This window comes from Mastomys coucha, unplaced genomic scaffold (assembly GCF_008632895.1).
Source record: "Mastomys coucha isolate ucsf_1 unplaced genomic scaffold, UCSF_Mcou_1 pScaffold12, whole genome shotgun sequence".
Lineage (NCBI taxonomy): Eukaryota > Metazoa > Chordata > Mammalia > Rodentia > Muridae > Mastomys > Mastomys coucha.
In genome coordinates, this window is record NW_022196894.1 from 73,018,618 (window position 1) to 73,028,969 (window position 10,352).

Below are 10,352 nucleotides of genomic sequence, written 5' to 3' on the forward strand. Positions count from 1 at the left end.
TTAACAGCGGAAGTAGGCACCATCTTGCCATGGCGAATGCCTCTCAAGATTCACGGCTCCCCACAGAGAAGCTGTATTTTAAAAAATTAATTAAGGAGCTCAGCAGTTAAGAGCTCTTCCAGAGGACATTTATTAGATTCCATCGCCCGTGTATCTGCTCACAACCATTTGTAACTTTACTTTGAGAGTATCTAACTCTGCAGCACCAGATACACTTTTGAGGCATTGACATGCATGCCCACAAAATACCCATATGCATAAAATTTTACAAAATTAATTTTATAAAAGAAAAAAATTATAAGGAAATGAAGGGCTAGTGAGATGCCTCAGTTGATCAAGGAATTTGCTGTGTAATTATGGAGTCTTTGATGCTCAGAACCCAAATAAAGGTGAAAAGAAAAAGATAATTCCACAGAGTAGTCTTCTGTATTTTAAGAAATTAAGGATGGCTGAAGAGATAGCTCAGCAGTTAAGAGCAATTTCTGACCTATACACAAACACACACACACACACACACACACACACACACACACAAACATATACTGACAATTGTAATTTTAATTTTTTCAAATCCTACTTTTAATGATGATTCTTAAATGCTTTAACCTTTCTTGTAGGGCACCACCCACTACAGGTAGTGGAAAAGAAGTGAAGATCAGCAAAGATTCGAGATCCACAAGCATTGTACAGCTAGCAGTACCAGCAAGCCAAGCTCTGTCTCTGCCATGGAGTTCTATTTAGACCCTCCAAACATCACATGTCCTCCAAGTGCCTTGCTTCTGCACTTGCATTCCATCAGCCTGGGTCCTTGGAAGTGGCACCAAACTGCAGTACATCACCAGAAGCTTTTCCAACAAATGCAGCTCAACTCCACGATTTAAGGTAGACTGATGCATGTGTGTTCTTAGCAAAGAGTTTTTCATTGCATTTCCTTTCACATGCTTGCTTTAGCAGAACATTCACTCTCCTGTGTCTGCTTCAGTGAACTGTTCCTTTACAAGTCTGCCTTAGCCTTTCACACCTGTGTCCACTTCAAGGAAGTGTTCCTTCATGTGTCTGCCCCAGCAAAACACCATCCAACACAACTGACTCTCCAAAGAACCCTTAAGTTTCCACTTCAGACAATATCTAAATTTTTTTAAAGAAAGAGATTAAACATCTATACAGTGGACATCATAAAACATTAGGGAAATACCTTGAAGAGCCAAATATATGGAAAATTTCCCATGATTTACAATTATTAAACATACATCCTGGAACAACTTACATATCCAATGAAATTTCTATCAAAAATCCCAATTGAATAATTTTACATAAATAGAAGATATAATTAAGTGGTATAGAAGTGAGCAGGTAAGGTATGCTTCAAGGTGATCAGAAGCACAATGCTGGAGACATCACATTACCTTATTTCCAAAGTTTTTATAGTGTTATTGTGATCAAAACAACATGGGACCGGAACAAAAGGGACATTTCAAAAAGGAGACAGGACAAAACCCTTGGGTTTTGATAGATGTGCTGAGAAGATACAACAAGGAGAGGATAGTCTCTTTAATGTCTGAAGCACAGAGTGGAAACTCAGCCTTCTCTCTCTCTCAGCTACTGGCTCGATGGCTTTCAACAATTTTCGTGAGCTGTCTCAGCCTCACTTCCACCGTATGAATAACAGTTGTAATTCAAGACTGTCGGACGGTGACTTGAGTTGCTGTCCAGGTTCTGCAGCAAAGACTCCTCATTCTGCCCTTTATGTTGTTTGCAAATTTAGCATAACTTATTAATGTCTATTTATCACATATATTTTTTTACAGCATGTAAGCACTCCATTCTCATTTAGCTCAAACTCACAGACATCTGATAATTTTTAGTTCAACATTACTCGTCATATCCTTTGTGAGCTGATGCATATTTATAAATTTCTTGGATTAAACCACTCGGTATATGATAGTTTTGATAAGAAAAGGCATTGAATATTTCAGTGAACCTAATAGTGGGGGTAGGTCTGTCCTTAACTCTTCTGCTTCTGGGACCCTTTTCCTCCTACTTTGTTTCAACATCTAGCCTTGATGTGGTGGTATATGCCTGGTCTTACTGTAGCTTGTTATGCAGTGTTTAGCTGATACCCCTGAAAGGCCTGCTCTTTTTTAATGAGAGGCAGTGTCAGGGTGGATCCGTGGGAGAGGGATGGTGGTGGGAAGAGATAGGGAATGGTGAACTATGGTTGCATGTATTGTATGAGAGATGAATTAAGAAAATATGTATAAAAAAATTTTCAAGCAAACAACACACAACTACACTTGAGAAGACATCTCTGCCTAACTGGAGAGGCCTTTCAAATCGATTGAGCTTATTACCATGACATACAAGAGAATACTCACTAAGGATTAAATCCTTTTGAAACAGACTTTGAGAAGAGGCACACTTGGCATAGTGCCATATGTTAAAGAATGAAACCTTGTTTTCGGAACTGATTGTCATTCTTCCAATCTCTCTGAAGGCTTACAACTTCTAGTGCAGGGTGAATGGGGAGACTGCAACAGTAAGCTTCAAAAGCCAGAAGAATAAAGCTTAATCCATAGCATGCGCAGGGGAGAAGTAATGAAGCAGAATCGCATAGGATACAGGTGGATGGCAAAGCAGAGTTTGAGGAAACCAGGACTGGATGCTCAGCTAAAGGAGTCAGGGAAGCGGGCAAAGAGCAGGCAGAGGTAGTCCATTGTGAGCTAGCCCAGACGCGAAGAACAAAAACCAGGAAGATTCACCTTCCGAGAGGTAGAGTTCTTTTTCTCACAAGGGCAGCACACTGTCCTTTTGGTGGCCGCTGTTTTGTTTTAGTGTTTTAAATTCTTTAATGTGTTTGGGTAGAGTAGACAGTGTGGGACTTAACCCCTTACGTAATTTCATACAGGAATTTCAAACACTGGCTCATTTTCCACTCACAGGCTAATGGTTGAAATGTTCAGGAAAAATAAAATAGAGAGTTGTCATTGCTGTTGAAATTAATTGAGCATGTATCTTGCCAGTTAGCAGTTGCATCCATGATGTGGCCTTGCATCCATGATGCGGCCAGTTGGATTCAGACCTACAACTGTCTTGTCACAGATTCTCAGCCCTTGAATTGAATAAATAGATCAATGCGTGTCTCTAATTCAATTTTACCTAAAAATGCATCATACAACAATTTATTGAGTATGTGCCTACTATGTAGCCTGAACTAACCTTGGACTAACTGTCCTCTGGTCTTTGCCTCTGGTCTTTGTGACCCCATACTCAGCTGTCAGATGAAGTGAAATGACTAGGAAGTAATGCTGAGAATGAGCATCTCATTCCTTGTACTTCTACTAACGTCTACCTCCCATATAACTTTTAGCATAGTGTTTCAATTGCTACCCCATTTTGATTGCAAAAGTACACCTAGTATGTTCTCTTTCCTTCTCGTGCCTGTTCTTATCACATGGCCTTTAACAGGGATTTATTTTTTAACTTAGAGATGGTTAGTCTGTTTTCTTTGGGAGCTATTCTTATTCTACTCTACTTTCTTGCATGAAGTGTTCAAGGCATGCTTGAATCCCCTATCTACATTGGCTGATATATGGAAGGTATTCCATTCTCCCAAAGCTGTTTTGCTCATGTATACTACTTGGCAAGAGAGAGTAGCTGGCCTGCCATTGGATGGTCCCTCGTTTATGTGTCTACTATGACTTTGGCTGCTGCTATTGATCAGTTGGGGATTTGCAGGCAGCCAGGCAGTGCTACTGCCCTGGAGATCTCCCCTAGCAACCTGCAAATGATACTGACACCATGAAAGATTTCTTCACAGACAGACGTTTTCAATTAACCAAATTACTCTAACAGGGCGTAGCTCAGGAAGATTTAAGACAGCCCTGGTTGCTATGCCAGCCAAGGAACCTGCTCTGCCAATTGAAAGGCAAGCACATCCGTCCCTGCCAGCTTCGCGGGGAGATTGGTTCTTGCAGTGATAGCAGATCTACCATGCAGGTTTGATTTAAGGCACTCTATTACCAAGCCTTTGTAATTATCATTAGGTAATGATGAGTCCCGGGGAAAGTGGGCATCTTAAATTTGAGGCTCCATGAGCCTAATCAAAACGTACTGTGGTGAAATGAATTTTCTTGGTAACTCCCTTTTAACTAATTTGTCTTAGTTTGCAAAAGAATGAAAATAACCTTTTGCTGATAATTTTGACTCAATTTCACTTTCCCCCATTAAAAAAAAAATATTGTATCACAAGGCCCTGACAAAGGGTCCTCAAGACACCTTCCAGGAAGCTTCACTTTTAAGTTTATTGGCATAAATCCCATATTTCATAGAAAGCTCTGAAAAGATTTTTGAGAGTACATTTTCTTATTGTAGGATGGGTCACACACCCAGTGATTCTAAAAGTCAAGCATATACTGTTATTTTTTATTCAATCACTAAACATAATTATTATTTAGACTGGTGTGTGTGTGTGTGTGTGTGTTTCAGAGATATCATTCTTCAGGCACCACCCCCTTTAATTTTTAGACACAGTAGCTCAGTGGGACATTAGTGTAGTTAGCAAGGTTGGCTGATTGGCCATGGAGCCCTTGCTATGAATCTTTAGCCTGACTCTCCGCCTCTGAAGCACTGAAATCCCATGTATGTGCCACCATACCCGGTCTTTCAAACTTGGGTTCTGGAGGTAGGATTCAGGCCTTGCTTTTGTGGCAAGCACATTACTAAATAAGTTTTCCTATCATCTCTTCTATTGCACGATTGTGAGTAGTTGATTGGATCACTTTGGGAATATTTTTTCTTTTTGAAACACTGATTTAAGAAGAATTTAAGGATGAGAGAAATTATTATTATATTTTGATGAGTCCTAATTTCAAGCATGAGCAGTGTTGTTGTCCTTTTTGAGCTTCTTTATTGGGTTCTTAAACCTACCACCCTTCCAATCCTTACTCTACCCTAGTCCCTTCCAACCACCTAACACTAGGTAGAAGAGAAAGGTTGGAGGAGGAAGGAGGTGTAGACTTCTTTAAACTGCTTCCTTCTGATTAGAGGCAGCAGGTTCCTTAGGGCAAGTCCAATATCCATCATCAGGATATCTCCAAACAGCCACGCGGTAATGCAGCAAAGGCAGCAGCAGCAGCAGCAGCAGCAGCTGCGGCCACAGGCCTTCTCGGGGCTCTCGCATTTATACCCTCTCAAGCATACCCAGAATTCCAAATATAAACTGTCTACAACTGACAAAACTCATCCCCCTGCCAGAGCACGAGACATTGTGGTTAGCAGGTATGGACAATATGAAGCAGCCCCATATCCCACACCAGGGATTAAAACAAAAACACAAGTCACATAACTGGATTCTAAAAGAAACCAAAGTTCTCATCTCACTGCAGAGCACTTCGCTATATATCTAACCTTGTACTCCATTCTGTGCTGTATATGGCTAGAAAGCATAGACTGAAGTTTGAGCTTGATGCTATATCTCCACCCAAAGCTGAATCCTTCTAGTTTGTGAATAGACATGTTCATCCACAGACTACATCATCCCTCTTGGCTCAATCCTCACCTGAGAAGTAGTGACACTGAGTTAGACTAATTCACTGTTTCAGACATCTGTCACTCCAGTCGCACAACTCTCTTGCTGGTGGATTAACCAATACCAGGCAAACTGTACTTTGTATATGATATAATAGCAACGTTATTTAAGACATGCTATCAATGTTTAGAAACTTTCATTTACTGCCAGGACTCTACCCCTGGTATTATTAGAAATAATGGAAAAATTGGAAATTGGAAGTGAAAAGATGAAACATGTATGTCTTTCTAATGTTTATAGGCAAAGGTTAGGATTGATATCATATGGCTCTTTTTGGTTTGAGTACTATTATAACTGTAGAGATTCTTGTGTCTAAATGCTCACTTAATCTTTATAATATTCATTATTGTGTTGTCTATTGAATGCTGACTTCTCAATTAGCTAGCAAGACAATGCAGCTCTGCAAACTTTATTTTGTTAATCTAATCTCTAAATGTCCCCCAGTTCCTAATACTGAAAAGTTGGTCACTGATCACTGAGTAAATTGTATATCATTTTTAAAAATATAGAATAAGCTTATAAAAAATGCTGACATAGATAAAAGATGTAAGCACTATTTAATAGACTCAATCAAAATGGGATGAATAAAGTATTGTGCCTTCTGTGGTAACCTGAAACTTACTCGGGAGTAATTATTGTTAATTTATTTTAAATTGGCAATTTTCATAAATTATATTTTATATAGCTATGTATATGATCTCACAACTTACTATATTTTTACACCAAGTGTTTGCATGGTGCTTTTCTTTTAAAATTATATGATTCAAAAATGAGAATGTAAGCAAGTTGTGTTGTGGCTTAGAGGGTAAATATCTGACTATGGCAACCAACAGTGCTGTCTGTCCCTTCTGAATTCCACACACTTTCCTTCATTTATCAGTTTGGTTATATGATACATCTTCGTTCCTGATGGTGCTGGGATTAAAGTCATTGTTATTGTAATCACAGCTGCCACTAGGTTGGGAACCTTTTGATAGCAAAGACCATGTACCTTATATTTCATTAGGCCAAGTGTCTAATGGGGTTTTCTCTACCTAGAAAGTGTCAGTAAATATTTGCTGGAGTCTTATGGGCAGGACGGCTGACACCTGCTGTCACCTGACAGCTTGCACCCTCAAAGCTCACAAGAATATCTACAGGTATGTATTTGTTTCCAGTACATCAGCTGATACACTTTGTTGGACTGCTATGCTGGCTTTGCGGATAAAGGCATGTACTGGGCCAGTCTGGTGCCATGAGTTACAACCTCAGAGCACGCACATATAGGTAGAAGAAAAAGAGAGGAGTCCACAAAGTATTGCTCTGACTTCCAAATGCTTGCCTGACATATACACCTCAACACTATAATAAATAAGAAATACATTCTCTCTCTCCCCCTCTCTCTCCTCTCTCTTTCTCCCCTCTCTCCTCTCTCTCCTCTCTCCTCTCTCTCCTCTCCATCTCTTCTCTCTCTCTCTCTCTCTCTCTCTCTCTCTCTCTCATGTGTGTGTGTGCCTACTACTACATGCATATGGAGGTGAGAAAACAATATCAGGATCGTTTCTTTCTTTCTACCATGTGAACCCCAAAAGATATAGGTAAGCTTGGTAGGTTTGGCAATAATAGCACCTTTCCACAGAACCTTCTGCCAGCCCATAAATAATTTTTTTAAATACATTTTGTTCTTTAGGCATTTCCAGAGAGTTTAATCTCAGATCTTATGTAGGAATAGGATGTTCCAATACTGATAAATACCCTAACTTACCTAAAATAACAGATTTATTAAATAAATTACTTATAGAAATGGCAATGTGCCTTTAAGTTTAAGACATCTTTGAGCTTACTGGGGAAAGGTAAAATTTTATTAATACTAATGTTCATGTTGTCTGAATTATATGTCAGACTTGTACTATAAATTATTCTTAAATGTATGTCTTCAATGATGTGTGAAGAATTTGGAATCTTTGCTCAGAAGAAAACTACTCTAACCCTCTTAAAGCATAGTAAATAAAGATACAGAGCCTAAGAACACCCTAGGAAATCGACATAAATCTAGGTGCCTATATTAACATTTAACATTCAAAATGTGGAAGTAATTTCTCTCATTAAATTTCCTTGGTATAAAAGTGATGGCTCAGTATTTCATAAATGTTTAATGAGTTATTATTTCTTACAACTTAGAAGTAGACTATTGTAACATTGTAATAAATGAATATATGTCTGCTATGCAGAGAAATGGATTATGGGCAGTGCCTATCACTGTGAATATTCCTTGGAAAAACTCAGGGTGGTAGAATGCCTACATTTTAGAGAGGAAAGAAAGATGTTAAGTGGGATTCTTTGGGGTATAAACTTAAAAGCATCTAATGGAAGCACCTCTTTATTTTTAATTTCTATAGCTATTGTTTTTAGTAATGGTGACACCAGGTAGATAATGCACTTGGCAGGGGACAGTTCTCCTTAGGAGCCTTTCTTGTTCAAGCTCACTAAGAGCATTACAATATAGACATTATTAACCTGACTTTTACATCTGAAAAAAAAAATGGCCCTTAGGTGCTTAAGCACTTGGCGAGAGTGACAGGACTAAGCTTCTTCCAACCCCTTTCCGTCCCCCTTCTTACCATCTTTGCTCTTTCCTTATGTAATGCCCACTTGCATGCTAAGGAAAAGCTCTTTTGCTCTGTATAATTTAGGTAGCTCTTTGCATACTGGCTCTGGTTCTGTGTCACATAGGAGCTTCCAATAACTGCCAGTCACATGGTGACAATTATGCTTGATTAAGCAGATCCAGTAAGTACTTGATCGACTTTTTCCCATAAACGCTGACATTCTGAAGCCAAAGGGAAAAGAACACTTGCCATTATCCTGTGCACTCTGCCGCCTCCCCTTGTCCTTCTTGATAATACCAGGCTCTGGATTTCCTAAGATCAGTGTCCCAAGATACTTAAAAGTCAGCCAGACCCCAAAGTTTTTTTAATCAAATATGTCCTTAGGTAATTTGAATTTCTTGAGGGGGATGATATGTGAGATTGGAAGGGATCTTTGACAATGTATTATTTTTTGCTTTTGGTCATTTTAACCTTGATAACTGACTTTGAAATTTTCATGCTGTTTCAGAACCCTTGAAAATTTCATACAAAGTAAGTGTCTGCATTTAAAAATGATTATGAATACTTTCAATGTGAGAACATAAATCTTGACTATTGGATAGAACATTGTTTAATCAACCACTGAAAAGGCAAGTTTAGCATTTTCTTAAAGGTAACTCAGGGTTATAGTATATATATATATATGTATATATATATATAGTATATATATATATATATATATATATATATATATATAATACCTATATGTGCTGGTATTATTCAACAAGCTTGACACTCCCACGGTCCCTGTCTCATGCTCTCGCACTCGCTAACATGGAGAACTGGTATAACATACGAAGCTTAAGAAATTAGTTTAATTTTATAAGGTGCTGTGACCTGGATCCATGTCATGCATGAAGGACTCTCCTCAGAAAATGACCCAGGGCTTTGAGTTCTTTCCTTAACAGGCTCCAAAGTCCTTGTCTAGGTGAAATGGCCAAAGGAGAGCCTGAAGGAGTAAGAACTGTAGAAGCTGAGGAGAGGAATCTCACCAGAGGTTTTATGGTCCAGTCACTGTCTTTGGCCAGACTCAAATGGATAGAAGAGTGCTGAGGTATGCCCGGGAGCCTAATAAACACACTTTAGTGAGCACAGATCACTTTCTCTGCCTCATAACTTACATGACTGAGGGTTTCTAGAACAGGAAAAGCAAAACCAAGCAAGCATGAAAAACTTTGATCATAACAATTTTAATGGGTACCAAAGACTGCCTTTACAGTTAGTATAAGCCTGCCTAAGGAATATATAAGCCTAACCTGTTGGCATGCTATTTCTGTTACCCCCACGTACAGAATGCATCTTGAAAAAATCTCAAATTGGTATTCTTGCTAAAGAATGTTTGAAACCACAAATACATTTTAGGTCTTGTAACTTGTTTTATTGAGTCAGGACTGAGCTCTTACAAAGACTGACATTTGGCGCCTACATCTCTGCTATTCTATCATAAAATGCTTAACAATTATGAACCAAGATACACCACATTTTCTTTTGCACTATACCCTGAATGTGACCATTCTGAGTATCTCTCATTATGTAACTTCCCTGTTATTTGCGTGTTTCATCAATGGCTTACTATAGCGCTTTAGTAATAAATGGAGGATAATACTCAGATGCATACCATGTGAATCCACTACTCACAGTTTACTAGAGAAATTTTGTATGCAGACATATGTACGCAAAGCATGAGTGTATGTGCCCATGTGGAAATGTGTATTTTCGGAGCAAACTTTATTAAAGGAGCAATTTGTTTTAATTGATATTCACTGGGCTTCATTCCATTGTTTATTGTTAGCTACTCATGTGTAGAGTTGGTTGATATCAGAAGCACAAACATTTGTTTCAGATAAATGGTGTTTCAGTTGGATACATTTTAATTAAGCAACCTTTATTGTACAAGTAGCTGCTTTTGAAACTAAGGGAAAAACTACTTTAATTCTCTAGTTCTGTTATCCAGAACTGGAAGCTGTTCAAGATTATCTTCTGTGACCTTGAATAAGATTTTGTCTGTGAGTTTCCAAAATATTTGCACATGAAAATAAGGAGGAAGAAATGTTTCCAATGTAATATATTAGGCTTTTTTTCCCTACTCCAAATGCCTCTGCATGGATGTCTGCGTGTGTGTGTGTGTGTGTGTGTGT

The 10,352-nt window shown here is 38.6% G+C and overlaps 1 protein-coding gene across 1 annotated transcript in view; it reads left to right on the forward strand.

Moving 5' to 3' along the window:
* Positions 1-10,352, forward strand: part of Rbm11 (RNA binding motif protein 11) — a 272,518-nt gene that overhangs the window by 217,050 nt on the left and 45,116 nt on the right. The window contains exons 7-8 of the transcript XR_004116803.1: positions 618-882; positions 6,626-6,726. The gene's annotated coding sequence lies outside the window, so the exon portion shown is untranslated. The remainder of the gene's footprint in view (positions 1-617; positions 883-6,625; positions 6,727-10,352) is intronic.